We start from the raw sequence: 22,391 nt of genomic DNA, 5'->3' as shown, positions 1-22,391 counted from the left end.
GAACGGTCCCAGCAAGTAAACGCACGCGAAAGAGTTTATGTGTTCAATATGAATCTGAAGAGTTCTGAATGGGCTGCCGGATAATTTATGATACTGTACGCTGTACTGTTTAATGAACGTCAGGTCTTGTTCTTAAAACTCTACTGTCATGAATATCTGTTCTGCAAGCGCTCAGCTGATATTTAAAGCTTAGTCTACAGTGAATACAGCCGTTTGTTTAACTGATTATTTTTGGGTTCTTGGTCTAAAATGCGCCAGCTCATCTATTGCATCTAGTCAGCCTTTTCAACGTTGTGCAAAACAAGATCTCCAGACAGCTTGATTTTGGTTGTAGCCTTTAAAGTCTTATTACCCGGCAACTTTTAAGAAGAAATATTTTAGAGATTTGTTTGTTATGCCAAATTATGGGATCATTTGATTTCAACAGAACAGATATAAATCATATATAAATTTAGCATGCTACAGTTCTTTTGATATGAGTCGTTTGTTGGTTAATTACACTTCACTCAAAGCACATTACATTCACTAGCTTGCTCATTAAGCAATTGATTTCCGTATCGGTCTACACTGATTGCTGCTGATGTAAATTTCACACTGTGGATTCAATACTGAGGCAATGCTGAATAGTAGCAAACACTGTCAAAATATTTTAGCACAGTGTTATAAAAATGAGTCTGCACTTAGTGAGAAAATCCCGTATTTTTAAGAGATTTAACCTGGTCTGAATATGAACTGGTTCTTGCTTCCCAGTCCTATGATAGCCAAACAGAGGACTGTTATTACACACTGACTCCAAAGTCTTATTAAGACAAAAGCTCTGTCTGCATTTGGGTGAATTTGAGCACTCGCATTTGTTTTCCCTGTTCACCGGTTTCTTAAAGGAGCTCATAAAACTTCCTGATTTGTATACTAAAATGTTTATGAATCACATAAAAGTTAAAGTTGAGGTTCAGCCAAAGAATAAAAGATCAAATTGAGACGTCATAAGAGGTGGCTTTAAAGTAGTTTGATATTTATTTAGTTTGTTTTTCACAATGGTTTCGGATTTTGTCTCTAATGAACAGAGGAGGCCAAGATTACTGTGCTCTACACAATATCAACCATATGACAAGTAGCTCAAAGAAAGTCTCCATGTGAAAAGAATCATCCAGTGAGTTTGACGGTGCTTTACAATCCATTAGTTTCTAGCTTAATTTTGAAAAGTCCTCAGAAAGAGTGTTGTCAGATGTTTTAGTAAATGTTGGCTGGGGGCTCAGCTTGTCAAAGCCAAATGCATCAAACCCCAAAGGAAGATGGTTTTGCTTTGACTACAGTGTTGTTATTTACCCAGGTTTCTGTGCCAATACTTCTTTCTCTGGTTTTAAAACTGTGCCCAAACTCCACTGAATGGAGTAGGCACAGATAGCTAAACATGCACCACCATACCATAAAGCCATGGTTGACATGTATACAGTATGTTAAATGGAATCAAAAATAGTCAAAAGGATCACTCATAGATGTCTGTCAGACTATGCACACAACCAACCAATGAGCAGTTAAAGCCTTAAGGGGGGCACAGATATAATACTTGCCAATACAAACTTCTGGAATAAATGAAACGACTCTTAAATGTGCACCTTCATCAATTCAGATTTGCTTCGTGCAAAAGATTGGCACATATGATCGTTTAAAGCAACTTTTGCAATTAGGCAGTGAGCTCATAACTCAGTCTCTGACCTCATATTTGCTAACATTTGTTCCCCCTCTCTTTACATGGCTGTACACCATTTGTTTTATATTTGTTTGCATGTTGTGGAGAAATGGCTTTTCCAGCAGTGGCTCCAGCTGAGGAGAACTATGCCAGGTCAGGGTTGCCCGTATCTGCTCCTAATTTACCCCGTACTGGGTTTGGAGAACAGAGTGCAACACTGGAACCATAATGTCTGATGGTCAGTCGAAGCACATCTCCAAATAATGATGATCTGCGGGTTTCAATTTATTTATGCAGAAATACACAGCACAGCTCATCTACATGTATTTGATAACATCAGGTTTTTTGATTTTGCTGAGGAGGACAAACCTATAAATCATACAAATTGTAGAATTAAACACATTTGATTATATAAAAACATACACACAACCTGCTTGTAAGGACCAATTTCCATTCTACTCAACAAAATTGTTTATCCATAATAAAGTCTATGTGGGCTGTATCTTTGGAAGTAAATGTGGTATCCAGACTACGATGTTGAATGGAGAGGTCATAAATCTTAAACCATGACATGAGTCTATACACCTTTGAGTGGGGGTTGCACCCAGTATTTATTTGACAGTGTCACTGAAACCCTAAACAGTCTAGGAAATAACTAGGAAACAACTGCCTTTCAAGCCTGACCTCTTGACTTCAGCTCATACCCTGGAGAACATCCCTGATATTTGTTATCGTATGACTTGAAGGTCTGAGGAAACTTCCAACTTGAATGATCTCAGACATCATGACAAATATAGCAGCATATGCATTCATTAAAATTCTGAAAGCTACCAACATTTGTATTTTAAAGAATTATCAGTGTTTTGAGCACTTGTGTCCACGTGTGTTATGGGTCAAACAATGGTTAAATTGGTGCTGATGTGGCTGTTTACTCTCTCTTTAATGTTGTTTACTGTCTGTTTACTATTCCTTGCTATTGTGTACCTGGCCTGAGAATGTAGACCTCAAAACAGTGTCAGCACTCTATAAAAGACCAAGCATGTTTCATACTGAGATACAGCCCAGTTTAAGAAACAGCTTGACATTGTCAGTGAAACTCCTTGAAGTTCAGGGGAATAAAAATCAATAACTCCAATACTATCAACATGACATGACTCAAGACAAGGGTCAAATGCTCATCTAAATACATCTATGTAAATACAAATACACAGGAGAGTGGTTTGTATATGTGTAGCTCTGTTTTGTAATATCTATTTGCCTAGCCTTTGTGCTTAGTGTGTACTGGCCTGCACACATACAGTATGTGTAAGTCTGTGTGGGGGGTAAGAGGAAAAGACTCAGATATGTATTAAACAATGCCTCAACATCTGATAAGACTGTAGCTAATGACTACTTAATCTGGGATAAAGCCCCTCCTCCATTCCCTCTTAAAAGCCATCAGTGTTGACCCATAAAATCATTGTGTCTCATTTCCATAATGGACTTTTTTGAATACATCCTGTACAGCACAAAATATTTTATTTACCTTTATTGTGCAGGTTAGTGAAGAGCAAACAAGAAAGTAAGCAAGAAAATATGTAGCATGGGACTTAATTTTAACCATTGATAATTGATTGGATTAGGGAAACTGTTACATACCAGAATGAAGCCATGGGCAGAATGCGATTTTGACAAAAAAATAATGAACAATAGGTGTTGGTTAACATTATACATAGCATGGCACCAAAAAAATGAAAGTCATTTTAGAGGAAGAGCAAGTTATTGCTTGGATTAAAGATTAAGACAAACTATTTTTCTTCAGATATTAGCATAAACATATGAATGATTCACAATAAGACCAGAAACGTACATTAAATAAGTAAATTTATTGAATATTTTAAATAATATAAATAATAAATAAATAATATTTTTATTTAATTTATTTTATTTTCTTAAATGTGTATATACAGTATATATAGTTTTAGCTTTTAGTTTTAATGACTTTTTCTTATTTGTAAGTCGCTTTGGATAAGAGCGTCTGCTAAATGACTAAAAGTAAAAAAGTAAAGTAAAAGTAAATAAGTAAACAGAGGCAAATTTGATTTCAACAGAATAACAATATAAACATTTACAACTGTTTGATACCAAAACACACAGCTCTATATGTTCTCTTCCAATCCACAGAAAACAAAGTACCTGTGTAAGGTATCACTACAGGTGGGCTTTAGCCTGCAGGCTTTAGATAAGGGGAAGATCATTTGTGGGAGACGAGGCACCTGGGAGTCTGCCGATTCCTCTTTAAAGACCTCTGACTCTGATCTATCAAATACACACTGGGACAGACCTACTGAGCTTATCTGCATGCTCTAGTTTAATTTGTTCCTGTACTCACGCCTTTAAACATCAATGTTTATTTATTGTTGTACATGAAAGCTCACAAAATTACTCAAGCAGTAAACATCCATATCCTATTAGCATCTGATTTATGCTTGTTGAAGAGAATTAGCGTAAACCTCATAGCAAGTCTCCATTGTGTTCTTGTTTGCAGTGAGCAAACAGACCAGACTCAGTGTATTTTTAGGTTAGCGTTGTGGTGTGGTGTGTTTGACCATGAGAAACCATCATCCTTCATTTGCTCTCAGACATAGAATTTTACTCTCCCGTAATTGCAGCCTAAATATTGTTGTTATGGTTATTTTTTTCTCCCCATGTGTGGAAATATAAAAATTGCAGGAGTGGAGAGGTTGGAGGAACAGGCAGAAGTTTGTTCTGAAGCCTCTTTCTTGACTTACCACAATAACCAGAGAGAGCCGGGGGATAAGGAGTGGCACCAAGGACACTCCAAATACAATAATCAAGGTAAAGATACAGAGCACATGACTAATTTTACTCAGACAACTAGACATGTCAAGTAGATATTCTTTATAGCATAGTATGGAACTCATTTATTTTACAGCCTGGTGAGATTTGAGAAAGTAATGCATCAAACAATCACGACTTGGCATCTTTATAAAAATATCCAAGTAAGATCTCATCAGCATTTCTTTATTTAAAAAAAAAAGTCTAGATAAGGAATAAGAGAACGCCCTATTTTTCATCCATACATTTTTATGTAGGTGTTTTAAAAATTGAGAACACAATTTTTTTAAGAGTTCTAAACTATGAACTGATGCAACCAGCTCTGAGTGAATGACAACATGACTAACTTTTAATTTGAAGCCAATATGGATCTGAGTGAAAACAAATGGGATTTTAATGCGGAATCCAACTGCTGTGCCGTATTTATGACCTAACATTGATTTTTTATAAATGAATGCACATGATAAAGTAATGTGATGTAAAGAGAAATGGCAATTACATGTCAGTTTTGCATACATTTTCAATAATCCAGAAAACCAGCGTAAAAGTCATTTTTTCAGATGTGTAGAGCTACTTACTACAGTTTATACATTTTCCTTAAAAAGCCACACACTACTGGTACTCTTTTAATACAATTCAGTAAGAACATGACAGATTACTTTAAATTACTTCGACAAGCCTGGAACAACTTCATAGCCTTGAAAAAATCAAATCAGAATCAAAATATAAAATATATGATTCATAATTGTCATATATAATCCTCTATGTCACATTGAAATTGAGTTTCTGAGCGTTCAATTGTCTTTATACTTTCTTTATACAGATTTCTAAAAGCCAAGAGCTTTTCATTGTTTTGTATCACTGAGCTCTGATTTCAAGGCACCACGTGTACAGTTTAGATAAGTCACCAATTAACTGAAAGTCTGAGTTGTGGTGGTCCGTGAGAGCAGAGGATGTGGTATCGTCCCTAGTCACCTCATACATCACAGCCTATCTGCTGACCTGGGCTTGCTACTCTCAAGGATTTATCTCCTATGTGGTTACATGTACATCTGACCCTTTGACCACCCATAAAGTGAATGGCACTGTAACCTACACCCCTCTAGAGGATAAAGCTAGTCTTTGATCACACCAGGGGGCAGGGCCCATCTCAGCCCTGAGCAGGCTGCTGAGGGAGCCATTCTGGAGGTTAAGATTAAGAGAGGTGAGCAGAGCTGAACATTAAAATTACTGGACAAATACACAATGGGGAAGAGAGTTATTCACTACAGAAGCATCTTTCCAGTTCTGAATGAATTCTGTTGGCAGGCCCTCTCTCAGCTGCTGACTTTTTAGTTTTAGCTTGACAGGTTGGAATCAAAGTATGGGTTATTTTCTAAAAGTCCAACTGGTCATACTTACATATCTATTGCCTACAACATATGATAGCACAACTTAATATTTATCTGAGTTACTAGCATTTAAAGCTGCACTGAGTGTTGGGGAATGCTAAGAGCAGAATAGAATAGAACTAATAACACAAATAATACATTCAAAAGTTAAAGGTGCACAAAAAAATGTAAGCCATTTTGTTAGTATAATGTCAGTAAATCTGAATGGATAAAAAAGTATTCATATAATTCACAAAGAGTGTTTGAGATTGGCTTGCTTTCTGATTGGCTAAAAAATATGTTATTTTATCAGAAAGGCTCAGGCTCAGGCTCTGGCTAGTTAGCGAATGTATACATGCATTTCGAAAAAGTCAAGCAACATGTTAGAAAAGACAGACAGACAGACAGAGAGATTATTACAGATTACAGATCATTAGCCTGATAGAAAATAATGTCTAATCCATGAAATAGACTCACTTATATGTGACCCTGGACCACAAGTTAAATTGTACGGGGATATTTGTAGCAATAGCCAAAAATACATTGTATGGGTCAAAATTGTATGCCAAAAATCATTAGGATATTAAGTAAAGATCATGTTCCATGAAGATATTTTGTAAATTTTTGTAAATATATCAAAACTTAATTTTTGATTAGTAATATGCATTGCTAAAGACATCATTTGGACAACTTTAAAGGTTATTTTTTCAATATTTAGATTTTTTTGCACCCTCAGATTCCAGATTTTCAAATAGTTTTATCTCAGCCAAATATTGTCCTATCCTAACAAACCATACATCAGCTTTCAGATGATGTATACATCTCAATTTTGAAAAATTTACACTTAAGATTGGTTTTGTGGTCCAGGGTCACATATTGTGAAACAAGCATGTGTTTGTGTTATTTTATATGTTTCATCAGAAAGAACACATTATTTCACAATCGTGATGAATCACAAGTCCAATAGCAAGAATTAATGCCTGATGTTTCATAAGCAGGCAGTGGCACAAATATAGACCGAATAAACTTCTCACTGGACTCCCCTTTAATGACTGCCCACATCTCTAAAAGCCAAATGTCATAGTAGTGAGTGTAATATTCTGCAGAAATATTTTCTTTTATATCTGGTTTCGGCTAGAAAAGCCTCACTTATGCCTTATTAACATATTCATGCTAAAGTCTGTCCTCACAAAGCCGGATTTGTGTTTCATGTCTACTGCATGTCTTACCATTTCTCCAGTGTAATGTTCTTTTAAAGCCCATGCATTTCACTTTAGATTTTATTAAGAGGATATTGCAAAATAATGTCCATCTATAAACACAATTTATGACACGTGTCCAGCTGCCAAAAGGTTTGTGGTGTGCGAATTCGGTTATGGACATTGCAAGAGCTGGTTGATGGTCTGTGTACATGGTTAGTTGGAGTTAAAATGCCCATGTTTGACAGAGAGGTTTAGATTTAAGAACAAATGAGGACATGCGCATATTTCTTTTAATTTGATCAGGCTAAATTAAAGCCATTAAGCTTGAAGTAATGATCAGGCCTGCTAGGATTCAAGACTTTACATTTACATAACACAGGTTGGCAATGGGATTTTACTAACAAAGGAAGGGTCAGTGAGAGTTGGACAGAATGAATGAGAAAAGACCATAAAAGTGAGAAGATCTTTGGTGAACAGAACTGAGGTTAAAGAGATTGGAAAAAGGTGGGGATGCGTTTCAGCATGCTTTGGGAATTCCCAATATAGCCCCCTGCTGGCCGGCCCGTCAATAGTATGAAAACACACGGACACAGACACATTCTTCTCTTACTTGCTCCTTTCACTCTCTAAGATGATTTGCTTTCACTTTGTCAAATTAGCCCCCTCTACCTCTGCTTTCTTACATTCACATGAGGTCTTGCAAATAGCCGCAGGCAGCATTAGCTGTGGGCCGAGTGGCAGTCTGGCTTTCTTCTCTTATAGAGAGGCTAAAGAGACGTCTCCAGGCATCAACAGGAGGCCAATTCACTCTGACCCATTCACACGTCACTGCCACCGCCTGTCTGTCCTCTGTTCAAAGAAACAACTGAACTAGAAACAAACAGCCACTGAGTTTGAACCTTTTTACAGAATTTTTTTTTTTATTTCATCCTTGTAAAAGAGTAATTGATAAAACGAATGTAATATCAGGCTGAAGCAAAAAAAAAAGTAGGCATTAACAGAAGTACGTTTTAGCATGTTACCAACCTGCAAAATTAGAATTACAGAATGTTGGGGTGAATGTCGAATCTTCAGTAGATCTTTGATGGTGATATAATGTATAATATATCCAGCAGCACTCCACTTGTCTGTGTCTTTTTCAGACAGACTGTCAGTCTATGCACTAGTTTTAATGACTCTTTCTGCAGGTTACATAGCTACACCAGTAGGTGGCAAAACAAAAAGTTAAACGACACACATTCATTTTCAGGGATGCAAACTACTACTGGCCTTTTCGAATGTCTTAATGCCATTTACGTTATTCGTCACAACATAAGATAAGAGTGAATGTTTGTAAATCTATCCAGGTTTTCTTCTGTAATTTCACGTGTCTAATAAAATGTTTAAAAAAACACGTAGGCCTAAATTATCATTCTCAAACTTACTCTAGAACATTGTAAATCTGAAGACTTTCACTTTCAAGTGCCATGATTAGGAAAGTGACGTATTAGGCTATAATAAAAAATATATATATAATTTGCTATTTCACATGCATTATTTTTTATACACACTGGCAGTCAAATGTTTGAAATAATTAAGACTTTTTATTTATTTATTGTTTGAAAGAAGGCTGAATTTATGTGATAAAAAATAGAGTAAAATAATAATATGAAATATTACACTTAAAAATAGTGGTTATGTTTTTGTGGAAACTGTGATACTTTAACTTTTTCAGGATTATTTGATGAATACAAAGTTAAAGAACAGCATTTATTTGAAATATAAATCATTTGTATTAAGTATAAATAGGCTATTTTTACTGTCACTTAGGCTAAATCAATTTAATGCAACCTTGTTGAATAAAAGTATTAATTTATATATATTTTTAATATTACCCTAGACTGAATTGTAATGTATCACATTTTCCATAAAAATATGAACCAACACAACTGTTTTCAACTTTGATAATAATCAGTAATGTTTCTTGAGCAGCAAATCAGAATGATTTCTAAAGGACGAAAGGCACCATAAAAACAGTTCACATTCTGCACAACATTTCCAAGTCTTCTAGAGCAGAGCAGAGCATTGTGTCATATATTATGGTAGGCATTTAACTTTAGTGATATTAAACTATCCCTCTAAAAGAGATTATTAAAAATTCGGTAATACTTTAGAATAACGGTCCGTTGTTAACAAGTAACTATGCAGGAAGTAATAGGTACATTAACACTTAACTTAATACTATTAACTAATAGAGGAGCAAGATTAACTAAACAAGTAGTAGCAAATTTAGGACAAACGTAGTTCCTTATTAGATATTTGATAATTACAAAAAATATATATCCTCATTGAGAACTACTTACGAACTATGACCAATTAATAAAGAATAACCAATTAATTACTAATCACAACAGTAACGTCTTAAAAGTGAACAATTGGGTTCTTTGTGGAAACTAATTTATGAATATGATATCCCCCAAATAAGTCGGCTACAGGTTGAAATTGTGACTACTATTCTTACCAAAGGATGGATGTTCTCTGCTTATTTCAAACAAAAACATAAATTAATAATAAAAATAATTCATTTAAAGATGTTAATGTTCACAATTATGAGCTCTAGTTTGTGTCAGTTCAGTATGTCTCAGACTCCAAAAGACCTATACCTTTAGTGACATTAGGCTGGGCACAACTTTTCTTGAATATAAATAATGATGTTCTCTTGACAAAAACAATTCACATCCTTAATGAAGGCATCAACTGCATTTATATTGTGTTAAGCACAAAACTGCATATTCCAGATTACAGAGTCTGGTAAAATATCACTAGTGCCTCACACAAATGTATGTGTCAGATATAAAATATGTTAAATAACGTATTAAATTACTTAGTAATTACTGAGTGGTTGATGTGTTTTTCACTTTAAAATAATGGTCCAGATCACTAGTGGTTCCTGCAGGCTGACAAGGTAACGCTTGAGTAATTAGTGAGAGGCTAATGTATTTTTCACTTTAAAGCTAAAGTGCTACTAAGGAACTACTAGTGATCTGGACCATTATTTTAAAGTGAAAAACATGTTAACCCCTCAGTAATTACTCACAAGTAAATTAATAAGTTATTTAACATATTTTATATCTGACATACTGTGCAGTCATACATTTGTGTGAAGCACTAGTAATATTTTACCAGTAGGTCTTTTGGAGTGGGATACATTGATACTGAACTGACACAAAGCAGAGATCATAATTGTGATCTAATTCAATCATGAGCTTGTTAGCATCACTTCTTCGTTATTAAAATTTTTAAGTGAATTTTAATTTTTATTATTATTCTATGTTTAAGTTTGAACATCCATCCTTTGGTAAGAATAGTAGTCACAATTTGAAAATGTAGCCGACTTATTTGGGGGATATCAAATATTCATAAATTAGTTTCCAAAAAGAACCCAATTGTTCACTTTTAAGACGTTACTGTTGTGATTAGTAATTAATTGGTTATTCTTTATTAACTGGTCATAGTTCACAAGTAGTTCTCAATGAGGATATTTTTATTTAATAATTATCAAATATCTAATAAGGAACTACCTTTGTCCTAAATTTGCTACTACTTGCTTAGTTAATCTTGCTCCTCTATTAGTTAATAGTATTACGTTAAGTGTTAATGTAGTACTACCTATTACTTCCTGCATAGTTACTTGTTAACAATGGACCATTATTCTAAAGTGTTACCAAAAATTCTTCTAAATGATTTACTATTTGTCATATACACCTGGAAAGAGAAATTATAATGTAAAGAATATAAAATATAAAAACTCTTTAAATATAAAAAAACGTACTTACACTATGTGAGTCAGAACAGCCGGCATTGTAGTCTACTCTACCAGGATCAAGAAACAGTCCTCCATAAAATGTACTGCACACATCTGAATATTTGGGTTGAAGTGTTCTGGAACAATGTTGTAAATACAACTTAACCACTGATTTCTAGTCGTGTCCATTTTTGGAAGGCCAAACAAAGTAGTTTCGCTTTCACAACATAACACAGCGTCACACACGGCAGGCTAGAGTGAGCGGCAGCGGCCTAGAGTGAGCAGAGGCCGGGGGCTAGAGTGAGGAACGGCCGGATGGCTAGAGTGAGCGGAGGCGGCGGGCTGGAGAACGGCGCGGCCGGCAGATTCGACGAAGGAGCGTTCAGCGGGCTTGCGCCAACCACATGTGACAACCCCGGGCTGGACTCCGCTTCGTCCACGGTGAAAGACGATCCGGCGATCCACAGCGCAAAGTTGATGTTGGCTAGAGTGAGCGGAGGCGGCGGGCTGGAGAACGGCACGGCCGGCAGATTCGACGAAGGAGCGTTCAGCGGGCTTGCGCCAACCACATGTGACAACCCCGGGCTGGACTCCGCTTCGGCCACGGTGAAAGACGATCCGGCGATCCACAGCGCAAAGTTGATGTATTTCCTCAGCGACCAGCACGGATCAGCTCTAGGCATGACGAAGCGATATCGTCCTCTTTTGGAAGGCCAAACAAAGTAGTTTTGCTTTCACAACGAAACACACAGCGCCTTCAAGACATCAGCAACAATACTACAGTGAGAATAAAAGTTACACCTTCTTTCTTTGCGTGAACATTTGGGCGGCGTTATGCAAATCTTCCCAGATAGTGAGGTAGATATGTGGTGTTGTGTTAGAACGAGGCGTTTTAGGTAGGCGTGGCTGACTCTTAACTTTTATAAAGAATATCTCTTTGGATTTGAGACTTTAGTCTTTGCAACTTTACAGATCTTCTTTATGCACCACAAGAGCTTGTAACACTCCAAAGAGAAAGGAAAAATTGAAATGCTGATGGGTTTATGGTGTGGTGTGTTGTAGACCGGGTGCGGTGTGCTGCTCTGTGCCAGAAAGTCCAGGGCCATTTTTTTGCCCCAGTCCGCCCCTGTCTCACATACTATTTTTCACCTACTATATACTAGAAAAGAATGCTTTTTTGGATACAGCATACAGTCTGTGTAAAGTCACTGAATCATTTATTCAATCAATCGATTTTTTCAAAACCACTGCTTCAGGAGCTTCACTGCTCTGTGTTAAGGCAGATTCACACAACCTACGCTCTCAGTGTGAATGACATAACCTGTTAGTATAAGTGCCACAAAGAAATCACACAATGTAAATATTGTTTAAAATATAAGTTACACAATATCAGCAACATATATATAGGATTCACTGAAGTTCAACGGAAGATTCATCATCCTGCCTTGACAGAGTGTAACCACCACAAAGAATGAATGCACAGTGCAGACTCTTCCACATTAAAATACAAAGTCATTCAAGCTTTTAAACAATACAGTTGCTGTAACAGGGACTAGACAGATAAATATTTAACTTTCATTGACATTTGGAGGCGCAAGACAGGCGTGACGGGACACGTTGTGACATGGTCTACTTTGTGGTGTGCCTTGTCTATGGGTGGAGTGATTGCCTTTGATGTTTCTTTAAACATTCTGCTTATTCACCACAAAGCAGAAAAAACATGTCATTTTGTAGCTGTATTATAATTATTTACTTAAAGCAACATGTGCTTTAAGATATTATTGAAAAGGGGTTGAGTGTTTTTAGGGCTCACGCCCACTGAAGTTAGGATTTGCTTGGCTACAGAACCCTTTAGTCACAATAGAGGCCATATTTAATCTAGCATGAATGAAACTGAATCTGTGATGGAAGACTCAGGATATTTATGGAAAGACAAATTTCAGCCATATTTCATTCTGAACAGGTAAGTCACATAACCAGAGGCCCATCTGGATATTTTATCATACTTTCACCAATTTAAATCCTGCTGCTAATGTTAACACAACTGGAATCAATCATCTATAAAACAAGAAGGAACTGCTGGCATAGAGCACACAAAAATAGTTTTCATTTAAACCCAAAGGCACATAATAATCAATAAATGTAGAGGATATGTAAGCAACATTATAGCTAATAATTTTTCTGAGTAAAGGAGGGAGTTGTGGGAGTTGAAAGGTCTGTTTGAGCCTAAAGTCCCAGTTATGGATCTCAAAATCCAATTGCAAGAAGCAATTCACCAACTTCAATTATTTGAAAGAGGAACACTAAGCACTGGAAAAATTCAATAAGTTGCCTAAAGCCCAAGACACAGAAATCATCAAACGCTCAAGCACAGAACTTTTCATACACTACTGTTCAAAAGTTTGGGTTTGGCAAGATCTATGAATATTTTTGAAAGAAGTAAAAAGTAAGAAGTAAAAGTAAAAAAAAACGTTTGTGTTTCTTACTGACCACAAACTTGTTAACAGATTGTATTTCAGTCCCTGCAAGGACAATGGGAACCCTATAATTCAATAATATATATATTTTTACATTTAATATTAGTATTAAAATATATTAATATTACATAATAAAAAGTAATACTTAAATATTATATATAATTTAAAAGCAATTAAAAAATATTTGAAGGAATTTAAAGTTTATTACTATATAAATATATATAAATTATAAAATATATATAAATATAAAATATATATAAATATAGCTCTGTGAAAATAAAAGTGGGCTGTTATGAGCTGGTGTTCCGTGCTGAAATTGTTAAATTGTTATCCAAGTTCTACAAGTTAGAAGATGACCATTGTTGCTGACCACAAAGCTCACTGGAGAGAGAGCACTGCACCGACTCAATGATTACGCTGAGCGCCTGAGATTTCAGGTGCAGTCTGCTGAGGTGATAGTGTTTCATAACTCCACAGCACCTGCACACAGCTCTGTCTGAGCTGTCAGGTTTTTCTTCTCTTGATTCTTTGTTCTTTGCCAACCTCCCCCCAACAACACAAACACAGCGCTTCCCTTTTAAAAACTCAAGTAAGCATTGGAAACAAAGGTAGTTTGTTCTCTTTTCATATAGGGCTGAGTTTAAGTTTGCCAAAAGTGGTACGAAGGAGGTCTTCATTTCCCCCGAGGTGTGTCATGAACATCCTCTCTGCACTCTTTCAAGAGAACAAAAGCCCCCAGGTCTGACAGAACAATGGAACAATCTGTAATTATCTCGTGGATATGAAACGGAAAGGAAACTCAATAGGAAGATGTCATACTTTGCTTTTTCATGACCAAGGGGTCAAAGTTTGGCGGGTTAGCACGAGCCTATTAGCCCCTATTGGTAATTTTTGCAACTGCATCCTCAAAAAGCAGGACTGACCACTCATGAGAAAAGATCTCAGCGTACTTCCAGGGTTCCTGCTCCAGCAGAACGCCATTAAAATTAATGGGAATGCTAATGGATAGCTTTCTCCAGGTATTATAGACCTCTATGGCTCTTACTGAATAATTCAAGCACATTTTAGGCCTTGTTCTGACAGAAAGCAAAACTCATACCAGGAAAATCCTTTGAAATATGACTTTTTACCAGATGGATCCAAACAGGTGGTTTGAATTCAGATTAAAAATCAGATTTAAAGCATCTAGTAAATCTAAAGTCATATATTAGCACAAATCTGACGAGTGCAGTGTTCAGAGTTGTTATTTTGTTTGCATCTACACTTTTAAAGTGAGCACACACACGTCGCAGCATACATACAAAACAGGTGTATATACAATAGTTGATTCACTCTGCAATCTTTTGAGCTACAGGGTGTGTGGCTGCCGAGGTTCATGTATTGAACTAAACAGATCAAAACACTCAGCACTGCACCAGTCAACAGATGATAAACATCAGGAGCAATGTGGCATTTTCATGTCCAACTTTGTTCTACAGTGAGCTCTTTCCTCTTAGGTGATAAATCAAGCATGTTTATTTTGCTTCTGCAGTTTTTTTCAGGGGCTTTGGATATAATAGCGTTTCACCTGGCAGGTTTTTTTGTTGTAGTGTTCAGGGTGTTTCTAATGCAATAGCACAAGGGATCAACAATAAATCCATCTCCTCATCGAAGATTACAACTGGTCTCCGGCTCACACATTGTAAATTACTCTGTCATCAGCTTCATTTCTCTCACTGAAAGCCTTTATCCCTCATGTCTAAACAGAAGTGTTAAAGCAGAGCTGATACGTCCTGAAAACTCTCCCCCCTCAGAGCATCTCAAACTCCACGTCTCGTTTTAACATTTAAATGAGTCTGAAGAGCGGTGGAAATACATTTCTGTAAATGTAAGAGTCATCAATTAAGAAATCCACAGACGATTTGTTCCTCGTTAAAACACGTTCACTGCGGGAGAGCGAGCACGATGCAGTCACGCGCTCAGACATGTTTGCCTGCAATAATTACTGTAAATACCCATTATCCACTGTCTGTCACAAAGCAAAACCACAGCTGAGCTAATCAAGCATTCGTTTTCTTGACTGTGCACCCTCAATTATTTCTTCTCAAAATACTGGGAAATGAGGATTTATGAGTTTTTTGGAGTTTCTTAGAGCCAAAGTGCTCAGTGAAGACAAATATAAGTGACTATTTATTTTTACTGTTAAACTTTAAGTAATATTTTGGTCTCAATACAAGTTAAAGAGATAGTTCACCCAAAAATGAAAATTCTGTCATTAATTACCCTCATATCGTTCCAAACCCGTAAGACCTTCATTCATCTTCGGAACAAAAATTAAGATATTTTTGGTGAAATCCGAGAGTTTTCTCCATAGACCCTCTTTAGACACCAATGCAACTACCTTGTTTAAGGCCCAGGAAGGTAGTAAGGACATCGTTAAAACAGTCCAAGTGACATCAGTAGTTCAACCTTAATTTTATGAAGCTACAAGAATACTTTTTGTGCGCAAACAAAACAAAATTAATGACTTTATTCAACAATTCTTCTTTTTTCTGCTGTACATTCACGAGAGTACCATGACGCAGATGCAGAATTCTGACACGGAAGAGAAGAAATTGTTGAATAAAGTCGTTATTTTTGTCTTAGATTTCATCAAACATATCTTAATTTGTCTTCCGAAGGTCTTGGAGGTTTGGAACGACATGAGTAATTAATAACAGAGTTTTAATTTTTGGGTGAACTATAACCCTTTAAGCTCATTCAACAGCATTTTTGGCATAAATTTGATTACCACAAAAAATTATTTTGTCTCATCCCTTGCAAAAATCAGGGTTACAATAGTTTACTTACAATAGAAGTCAAATTTAGAGTAGTAAAATTGGCTAATATTTTATAGAGAAACAGACCGTAAGCAATTTTTATACTACTTTATAGTTTTAACATGCATATTTTTACATCATGTATTAAATCAGTGAGTATTATAGAGTATTTACAAAGAAACGAAAGCAGTGGCACGTTTTCATCCATATTGTGACGTATACAAGTGAATATGGATTATTGATAAAGAAAAAATGTAGGGACCAGCTCATTCCCTTTTTTGTAAGTCCCCTTTGTCATGGCAGTCCGTCCCCCACACCAGACCTCCCAGCGGTGTGATGAAAAAGCAACCATATCCCATCATGCCCCACCCTCTAGCATGAATAATTGCATTTTGATGGGATGACATTCGTTTCCCAATGAGCTGTTACAATTAGGATTGTTAGTGTGATCTGAGAGGACACTTTGAATGGGCTCTAGGCAAAGGAAACGCTATGTGTGGGTTGTTGTGTGTTGGCTTGGCTTTAGAAGTCCACGTAGGGCCCCTTGTCTCCAATTTTCCGCCCTCATTGGTCAGACTGAGCAGCGACTCTGTTTTGATATGCCGCATAGTCCTAGAGTTGTACCACGTCTGCTACTCACATTGGAGACAATCAACATTATGAACAAGGGACCAGAAACATGACATCATCTTACACATTGTAAATATTTACATGCAGTGTAGGGGGATCCCGTTCCGCTTGTAGTCAATAGTAAAATGACATTTTGAATGTGTACTGAATGTGTGGTTTATTCTCTCAGTTTATTTATTTATTTTTATTATGATGTTCTCAATCACCCATTCTAAACTACATTTTAAATCCATTAGAAGTATAGGCCACAATTTTCACGTCACGTTTCACTTTGTACTGGTTCAGGTCATAATAAAGATGAATTAATCCATATGACATTACACAAATATAGTTTTACTGGTAATTTATTGAGGTTAGTGCTTGTTTGATATGCGGTACATTTATCTATTAAAGCACGTGGTTTTGTTAAATATAGAAATATCATAACTTAACAAATCAATAAAATTACAAGACGGATGGATTTGATCATAAATCCACCATTTTCCAAACTGCTTGTCCTGTATAGGGTTGTGGAGATGCTGGAGCCTAATAGCATCTTGGGCTGTAGGCTATTACAGTAAATATCATAACAGAAGTTCAACATCTATTAATGTTTAAAGTTAAATAAGTGCACAAAGTTTTAGGCCAGTGATAAAGAAGAAAGGCAAAGCTGATTTATATTAGGTCTCTAAAGAAACAAACAAATGAGAGTAAGAATGGAGAAATGAGAGATGGATTTTGGAAATGCAGAACCATGAACAGACAGAATCCATAGAATAGAACTCTGGTTTACACCAGCACCTTCATCCATCCATAACATACAGTACTGCAGCACACCTCAAACTGTGAGAGAGAGTACAGGCCAGCTCGCTTTCCACTGTCTCTCAGTCTAACGGATAGAGACAGCCTTTATCCATTTACCACATTAGTGTTTTCAAGTGAGAGTCATTAGTGTCAAAGCCAAATACTGACTTACATTTCTCAAATAATGGAAACTACTTTCCTAAAAGCCTTAATACACATCCCTACTTCACTGAGACTGATCGTGGTTTAAAAATCAGAGCCAGTGAAAGAAATTAGAAGTATCCTGGAGAGTCTGAACAGTGCTTCAGTGTTGCAGGGTTGCTGGCTGCTGCAGACTCCAGCTCTGTGCATCCTGAGGCTCTATCCCGCAATGCAAAGCTCTTTCCCGGCTTTGGATACCCTGCCCTCTGGTCACATGCTGAGTCAGGGCTTCGGTTTGGATGAACTATGCAAAGCCCACGTGGCCAGTCAAACCCAGCCAAACAGCAGATGAAAGGACAGAAGCAGACGTGATCGATTAGAGGCCGCACCGGAGGCTAAGGGTTACCCACATACACCCACACAAACACTCACCCCCACATACAACAGAAGAGCATCACAGCTTAGATTTAAGCAACCAGATGGAAATCATGCCACAGAGATGAATGTTTCCCAATAATCTCAGTAAGATGTTTTGTATTGTAGCTAACCTGCATAGGACAACTGTTTAAAAAAATGGATGAACAGATTAATGTTTTCTATTATTTAAAGCGATGCCTTTTGAACTGGGGTCCTCATGGAGCCACAAGGGGGTGCTAGAGCGTTCACGAGATATAGGATTTTTTTTTCCTCTTTTTTTTTTATTTATTTATTTTTTTTAAGATCTGTTAAGGTTAACTTAGTATAGTAAAGATATGAATACATATATAGTATGACCTTATAGTAAAGATATTAATATATGGCATGCATTATTTTTTTACATGACCAAATTAAAACAATTTCATTCTACTGTCTAAAGAGTGGTCAGCAATTATGAGATTAATTGTGATTATTTTATGTGATTGACAAAACTATTTAGCATAACGTTTCATGAATATACTGTAGATGTATATACTCCATTATTCAAAGGTGTAGGGTCAGGTAGATTTTTTTTTTTACAGAAATCAATACTTTTATTCAGCATGGGATGCATTAAAATGATCAAAAGTGACAGAAAATACATTTACGTATAATAAAGATTTCTATTTCAAATTAATCAAGAATGGATAGAAAATAATAATAAAAAATTTTATTGAGCACCAAATCATGTGACATTAAAGATTGGCATAATGAATGCTGAAAATTCAGCTTTGCCTATAAAGAAGAAAAAAAAGGTACAGAATTAATGAGAAATCTGATCTATTATATCCTCACAGAGCTAGTAAAAATTCTTCAATAGGCACATGAGTAAACACTCTTCCCATAGATCTAATCGCTGTGAGGATTAAAACACGCTGATAGGGGCTCTGTTTATGGAGCAAAGGTCAGAGATCATACGCATCCAAGCCTTGAGGTTGCAAAGCATTCATTAGCTCCTCTAAAGAGTACTTAAATAGTGATTGGCAGAATAGTGGCATGGTCTTTCAAATGACACTATGTTGGGAAAAAACAGAATGGTGTCAGCGAGACACCTGAGCTCTCTTTCTTTAATCTGTTACTTTATGAACAAACACCTGGTGTGTCTGGATTGAACGATCTGTAAACTGTAAATCTGTATCTGTAAACGTCACTCAAGTAAGCTCGGGGGGTTTTAAAGATACAGCACAAGTACAGGAAATGACATGTTCCACATTGCTATGCAAAATAATGCATGACATTTGATCTGAATAAGATTCAGAAAAAGGCAAAGTCCACTCACATACACAAGGAATTTGTTTTGGCTTGCAGGAGCTCTAAGCACTTACATATATCATTCATATATATATATATATATATACAAGAAGAGAATAAGTATACACATCTACACAGTGTAAACAGAACAAAAAACATACATGAAAGTGTGTGCAAATTGGGTAATTGTGAATCACAAAAGTATAAATAAATATTTTAATTATTTATACTTACTGAAGCATCATGTAGTCTGGTGTAGTAGCGTTTCACGGTTCACCGGATGCTCCAGTGTCACATCACACATTCACTGTTCCAAAACAGCTGTCAACTGCCACTTCCACACACACAACTCATTAAAGGAATAGTTCTTTCAAAAAAATTCAAAATTCAAAAACTTCTGTGGTTTTTGAATTTCTTCAAATAGAAATGATCCAAAGTTTGTTGCCAAGATTCTTCAAACAGGTTTGCAATGGCATGAGGGTAAGTAAATTATGACAGAATTTTTATTTATTTTGGGATGGACTATTCCTTTAAATTGCAGTAAAATATCTGGATTACTTTTTCTAGTAAATGTACCTCATCTGCTGTTTGTACAGTAGAAATGATCTAATGAAACGTAATTATATGTCAATTGACAGCTCAACTTTCAAACACAATTTATTAATTATTTATTTTGCATTTTTCCTGCAACTGCCAAACCTCATGGAAAATATTGTGGGATATCATAAGCATGAACTATATATATATATATATATCCTGCCTTTTTTTCTTTTTTTTAAGGACTTATCTTAGTAGGCAGGATATGCAAACACTAAAATCAGATGTGCCTTGATTCTCTACTCTTTATATTGTCCATAAAGCATTTTTTTCCAGTTTCAGACCATTATTTGGTCTATTATACAGGTAAGCCTCTGGCAGCAGTACATGTACAATCATCTACTTTTCCTTCCTCCATCAGACAACTAAGGACACAAAGACATTCACACATGTGTTATACAATAATGAGGATTTGATGTCACCGGAAAGGAAGATTAAAGTAAGGGAGCGCCCCGATTGTCGTTTCATCTGAAGACATTATTAAAACACAAGAGTGATCCCTCTAAGCCTGCCATCAGTGATCAGATGAAAAGTGGGCAGATTTTGGTGCTTGGTGTTCTTGGGGAAAAAGTAGATGAGGACACAACCTCTCTTCATCGTCAGATGGGCCAAGCTTTTTCTTTAACCCCTCAGACCCTGCGCTAATATGCAGATATATCTCTTTCCCCTTTCCTGAAAATCATACGTTTCTCTACAAATCACCTAGTACAAATTCATATGAAATCGTCTCCTTGTTAAATAGTTGTTTTCTCATGAGATCGAGTATTTGCTGACTGATCTCCTAGTATGGGGAACATGCAAGGACTCTGGGAGCTAGAGTTACAGATGTACAGATAAACGGTGGCTCAGGAGGATATGTGTCATAAAAAATGCATGTTTTTATATAAATAATATTTCAACACAAAAAAATTAAGCTGAGAAAAATAATACATTAATTTCTACAATCTGCCACTGTGAAACTGCAAACGGATGAGGATCATGTTTTACATATAAAATATAATTGTATTTTAGCTAGTGATAACAGATTAATAGCTTGAAAATTGTACAAAATAAAATAAAAAAATAAACGACAAAGAAAGAAAGAAAGAAAGAAAGAAAGAAAGAAAGAAAGAAAGAAAGAAAGAAAGAAAGAAAGAAAAAGTTATGGTGGACAGAGAAACACCATCTTAAGTTATTTGACACTAAATAAAAGCAAAGCTAAACATGACAGTCAATATAATGGTTTTATGAGATGATTGTTAGTATCGAATACATTATTTTAGTTTAGCCTTTTAGTTTAGGCTTTCAAACAATATTAAGTGGTAGTAATTACTAATTTTCTCCTCAGAAAATGGTAAAAAGATAAATAAGGTACACAAATGTTACTGAAGCATATACCTTGTTGTCACACTGAATATATTTCTTCAGCAGTTTACCATCTTCATCACCTCTTTTAGCTGCTCACCACCTCCCCCCAGTGGCGTTATAAGTTGAGTCTTGGTGTGATGATACCATTCTTAAAACATTTCATGATTCAGCTGGTTGAAGGAGCCCCACTCAGGCATGAAGTCTGTCGGACTGCGAGAGCATGCAACTCTAAGCTTGAGAGGCCTGAGAGGATGTGTATAGAACAGACAAGAGGGGCCTCTTTCCGTTCTTTGCACATGACTTTATCTACATCGCTTCTCATCACAGACTCTGTCCAGGGCAGACTTCTCATCACAGACTCTATCCTGTTGCCAGCAACCAGGATCTCATTCCGACAGGGAATACTCCTCTCTCGTGACTCCCTCAGGCACTCTGTTGCTATAAATTACGCAGCCCAGTGCAGGAAAGTGTGTCTACACCTGTGTTATTGGTAGACTCCCTCTAGGATGGTAAGAATGTGCTTCAAAGAAGACGACATCTGTAGTATGGGAAGGTCATGTCTGACCCACATTTGGCACTGAGCGAAACCCTCTCTTATTTCTTATTTCCCATTCTCTATATCTTTCAATCTCCATTTGTGGTTTTCACCATGTCACCCCACGTTTTCACCCTATTTATCCTCTTCTGGCTGTCAAAACTGCTGTCTCAAGTTTTTCGGTTTCTCATTTATAATAATTACTTAAAGCAGTTTCCTTCCCATTCCAGAGGCTACAATGGAGCCCGTATTTTGGATGCGGAGCAAATGAATCAGTTGGAGCATGTATGCACTAGAAAAGCTTCTTCAAAGAGTCAAGGTGAAAGGCTTTGGAAGCTGAAACTGCATGTTTGTGTGTTTGTGGGTTCATTTGGCTCCATATTTTGTTTCCTGCTCCCTTTAATCCCACATCCTGTTTGGTTCCAAGCAAAATATATGGTTTACACTGTTTTTTCTTCTTCAATCCGATCTGTTTTATTTACAATTTTTCCT

Source organism: Sinocyclocheilus grahami, unplaced genomic scaffold (genome assembly GCF_001515645.1).
Source record: "Sinocyclocheilus grahami isolate Dianchi unplaced genomic scaffold, SAMN03320097.WGS_v1.1 scaffold136.1, whole genome shotgun sequence".
NCBI lineage: Eukaryota > Metazoa > Chordata > Actinopteri > Cypriniformes > Cyprinidae > Sinocyclocheilus > Sinocyclocheilus grahami.
This window is presented reverse-complemented; position numbering follows the sequence as displayed.